Here is a 5,741-nt window from a genome sequence, read left to right as displayed (position 1 = left end):
TCTCTCTCTCTCTCTCTCTCTCTCCTCTCTCTCGCTCTCTCTCTCTCTCACTCTCCCTCCTCCTCTCTTCTAGCTATAGACAGTTTCTGTGCGCTATCGATATTACAGGAAATCAACTCCATTTAGAATGTCTATAACAACGTCCTACCACTCATCTCTCCATTCCTGTTCTCTCTCACACACCACTACTACTACTTTCACTATATCTTTTTCACTCTCACTCACACCTGCGTTCTTCACTCTCGTTCGTTTTTCGTCTCTTTGCAGCACAACTCACAGTCTCCCAGTATCCACAGACCTATAGTGATGCACCGATGTGAAAATTGTGGCCGATACCGATAACCGATATTAATATTGCTGTTCTGGCCGATACCGATATTTACCGACGTCGATATCTCTGTATAGAAAACACTTTTTTATGATACCTTTTTATACTCCAAAAAAGGGCCATAAGGATAGTTCACATTTGCAGGTTATTGTGATCACACTAACATATTGTTTTTGAAGTCAAAGACATTGAAGTTAAATGATCTTGTGGAATTTAAAACGGCACAATTAATGTATAAAGCAAAAAGTCATGCACTTCCAAGAAACATTCAAGAATTGTTCTTTGATAGGGAGGGGGGTTATAATCTGAGGGGAGAACACAATTTAAAGGTGCTAAACGTACGCACTACCATGAGAAAACACTGCATCTCGATATGTGGAGTGAAACTGTGGAACAGTCTAAATGTGGTGCTAAAGCAATGTCCAAACATGAGACAATTCAAACTGATGTATAAGGACATTATGTTCACAAGGTACAGGGATGAGGAAGGGACTTGATATTCACGGGTGTTTACATTTTTATTTTGTTTTCTATTTTATTTCTTTTATACATATATAGTTTTTGTTTTTTGTTTTGCATATATATATATATTTTTTTTTCTTTTATTTCTTTTCTTTTTATGTTTAAAATAGTACACTCATTTGAGTAATGGAAAAGGGGTAGGATTAAATAAGTGTATACTTCTTCCTACTCCTTTTCGAACATGCAGATTGAGTTGTTTTGCTTTTTGTTATTGTTTGTTTGTATTCATTGCATGTTCGAAATAAAGATTCAAATCAAATCAAATCAAAATCAAATAAAGAGCTATTTTCCAAAACGCTTTTTTTTTTTTTACTTTTGTAACTTATTTTCAGAAATGACAGATATTTTGAAACTATTTAAGGCCAAAACATGTAAAAAAAAAAAAAGATTAAAATTAAGATTAAGATTAATATCTTCCGGTTTGACGACAGTATGTGACAGTCACATTGGTCACAAGCTCCGCTCCAGTTTTTGTTAATTTCGCTTAAAAACCTACTTTATACAACACTAATGTGTTTAAACCTCGACGTATATATTAACTAAGACCTTCAACTAACTATATCAACAGGGAAAATCAACATGCCAGCAAAGAAAGATAATACAAAGAGCCGTGAAGCAGACACTCCAACGGTAGACGTTGCGGTGACGCGCTCTACTGTGAAGGAGAAAGCAGAAGCTATAGAGAATAAAAAGCTCGACAATCTCATGGATTCCAACATTCCTACGACCTCATCCGAGACAGACATGGAGAGTACTTCACCCGATTTCAAAACGCTGACAGCTCTGATAAAGATCCGACAAGGTTGATAAAGTTGATGCCAAGGCTGGTGATATAGCCAGAGCTGTTGAGAGAGCCGAAGCTAATGCTATCGCATTTAAATTAGCTATAGAGGCTAAACTTGAAGACATCAATGCACAGGCTGTAGTACAATCCGATCGCATAACGGCGGTTGCAAATACTGTGAACGAATACTCACTGAAACAAGAGGAGAAGAATAAGGAACTATTTGAGAATATCGCCGAAGTATCGAAGGAGATGCAAGTGGGGGACAAACAGCTTTGGCAGATGATCCAGGACAACAAAGAGGAAAACACGGTCAGATTGCTCGAAATCGAACGTCACGCCCGCAGATTTAACCTCCGTATAGTGGGTTTGGATGAATCAGTCAAATGCACAGATGCCACGTTTGCTGCAGTGCTAGTCGAAATTCTAGGTCCTGAAATCCTACCTACAGAACCGATAGTGGACAAACGCTACAGAATAGGCACCGTAAATTACAACAACAACAAGGAAAGAGTGATCATTGCTAGCCTACGGGAAACTGGAACAAGAGACACCATCATCAGGGAATCATGCAAGAAATGGGGAAAACTGATATACAAAGGGAAAAAAGTGTGGTTCTATGAGGACATGTGCAAGGAAGCCATAACTCTACGGGCCCGGTACAAGGATGTAGTACAGGGATCGGCAATAGGCGGCCCGCGGGCCGAAATGGGCCCGCCAGCAATAATTTCTGGCCCATCAGGTTATTTTGAGAATATGATGTTTATTTTACGCGCAGGAAATATTCACTCGTCGTGACGCCAGAGTGTCTTTGTGAAGCTGTATCTATCTATTCATCATATCTATGGCTGTCACTATAGCCATTTGAAATGCTAGAAATGGTCACGTGGACTGGGAGAACCAATGGAATTTCACTTTCACTTCCGCGTTTCGGATGCTGTCGTTTGCAAAAACAAAACAAACGTCTTTGAATAACTTCTTTGCAACAGGGAAATATGATGAGCCAGAAGAGGAGCCTACGACCTATAAAGCTTCTTTTAATAAACAGGAGTCATACTTAAAATACGGAATATCGCAACAGGTAACTCTCGCAATAAGCAACCTGTGACTCTCGCGTGTTGACATGGCAACACGACGAGGCAATGAAGCAAGCAACTGTGTTCAAGTTGGGTGGACATTGGGGCATTCAACGCGAGTGGACATTTGAATGTTTCAAACATTAGCATGGATTTTGGAGGACCGAAGCAGAAACAATAATAAGTCCAGGGCAGGGCTGTCTGCATTATGGTGAGTGTTGTGTTTTAATAATAATAATACATTCAATGTATAATACACCCGCCGTGGTGCTCAAATCAAATGCACCCTACTGATCTCGATTTATAATGCGAGCACCTGCATTAAAATCAAATGACTGATCTGTTCTTGTGTTATGCACTGTGTGAGAGGCACTTTATAATAGAAAAAAGACAGTGCAAACATGTATATGTCGTTTTTTTTGACAGAGTTAAAAAAAAATTCATTATCATTGGCCCGCCACACAATGGCTTGGGGAAAGTTTGGCCCGTGGGCAAACCTAATTGCCGACCCCTGATGTAGTACATCAGCTCTATGAGAAAGGTGGACACCCCGTCCTACGGTATCCAGCTATTCTTTCCATTGTGGAGGGAGATGGAAAGAGATTCGTGCTACGTTTGCTTGAGGCGGCAGAAGATTACATGAAGAATGTAAAAAGTGGATGACAAGATTCATCTTTTCTGGATAGCTTTACAATAGCATGGACATCAAAAACGGCATCATACAAGCTTTTGACAACATTGAGGGATAAGTAATTTAATATAAAACGCTAAACACCATATATAGATTCATGGTAATATGTCATGATTTGATACCGACCATTTTGGAACATTCTAGAATTTTCTATTTTCTTTTTTTACTTGAAGGCTATGAGTCATAATGGAATATACTGGAATACACTGGATTATTATTGTTCTATGACACGAGGAATGTACTGGAACATTACAACAACAATCTGCAAGTCATGAGCGGCTGACAGCATCCTGGAATACAATGCCTTTTTCAATGATGGCCCCGGAAAATAACAACGATATGAGACTTGGTCATGAAATAGATGTGAAGAACAACGACCACCATAACAGATTAATGATCACTCTTGACGGGGGACGATCTGCATACAAGTATTTAAAAATCTCCTTGTCATTTAGATGTGTAAACATGCAAAGTTATTTTAAAAAAGGGAAGTTTTAAGTAGTTATTCCCTGACTTTATGGGTTTCGATAGCTAATTCTAAACATCATTATTTCTTATTCTTTATTTCTTTATTCTGAAATGTTCTAACCAATACATGTTAGTAGAAGGTTTAAAAAAAATTAAATTAGTATGCTAATTGAGGTATATTTTTAATTTAGTTTAATTACATTAACGGGAGAGTGGCTTGGCCACAGGTGACATTCTATTAAATTAGAATTAAAAGTATAGATTCTATGGTATACATAGGAAAGTTTAGGATAAATTGCTCATTCTAGGCTGACCGGAGGTGCAGGATAGGAAGAAGTTGTACGCGAAGGAGGTATCAAATAGGTACCTTGTACGGCTCTGTAAGGGAGGGGGGATCAGGGGTTTATTTGTATATATGTATGTTTTTATGCTCGGCTCTCAACAGGACCTCAATAGTAGGATGTAAATCCATTGTGAATTCGCACTCCAGAAGTATTACCAACAAATACAAAACAATATGTATAGATTATGGCTAGTTTGAATATAATGATCTGGAATACTGGGGGAATAAATAATCAACATAAACGCAAAAGCGTGCTCACACTGATGAAAAACAAACAGGTTGATGTGGCTCTTTTAAGCGAAACACACATTTTAGTGAAAGACAAAGCTACGTTAGCGGACAACATATACCATAACATTAGTCACTCTTCCTTTGGAACGAGAACCCGTGGAGTTGCTATAGTCGTGAAACGGAAGTTGAATATTGAATTGAAGGGAGTATGGTCTGATGCAGATTGTCGGATAACCATAGCTAAGATTGTACACAGGAATAGGAAAATAGCGTTAGTAGCGGTATATGCCCCAAATCTATACGAAGCTAATTTCTACACTACACTTACCAGAACAATGTTAGACCTTCCAGAATACTCATTTATAATTGGTGCAGATTTTAATGCCATTTGGGATCCTGGGTTGGATAAATCGTATCCCACCTTTTCCAACGAACAAAAAAATGCATCTAATGCGTTAAAGGATTGGTAGAAGAATACAGGTGTAAATGATCTATGGCGACCACTCAACCCCACGACCCGGAAGTACTCTTGTCGATCTGCAAGACATAACACACTTTCCAGAATAGATTATGTTTTTGCAACCCCGAGACTATTTGGTAACTATGAAGTGGAAATGGTACCCAATGCATTATCAGATCACTGTTATTTACTCCTAAAAGGATCATTTGGTATACTGTCATCCCGAGCCCCAAGATGGCGATTTAACACGATACTGCTGAATAACAAGGAATTCATTACACAACTCAAAAAAGCTCTTTCAGTATTCCTACTAGAGAATGCGAAATCGGTGCCGGACCCCAGAATATTATGGATGTCGGTAAAGGGATTGATCAAGGATTTTACCGGGTGCTTTTCTTCCAAATTACGCAAAAATCGTTGCTCAAAACTGGCAGGGCTGGAAACGCTTTACTCTACGTTATTTTCTTCCTTACAATATAACTACTCTGATCGACTGGACAATCAAATTAATGTGGTAAAAAAAGAGATGAATGCTATTTATAAACAACAATCTGAAGTACAAATACGTAGCACAAGACAACAAAATTATTCTCAAGGTTCTAAACCAAGTCACCTACTAGCTATGCGATTAAGAGTCAACGCAAAATTTGCAGATATAACTACAATTAAAGCACAACAAGGACTTGTTACAGACACTAAAGAAATCAACAAGACATTCAAAGAGTTCTACTCCAACTTGTATAAATCAGAAACGACCTTCGATCAAAACAAAATGGACAAATATCTTAATCAAATTAAACTCCCTAAACTATCAGAGGATGACGCTAAACAGTTAGAA

Source organism: Notolepis coatsorum (assembly GCF_963971535.1).
Source record: "Notolepis coatsorum genome assembly, chromosome: 13".
Classification (NCBI taxonomy): Eukaryota; Metazoa; Chordata; class Actinopteri; order Aulopiformes; family Paralepididae; genus Notolepis; species Notolepis coatsorum.
Note: the sequence above shows the minus strand (reverse complement) of the source record.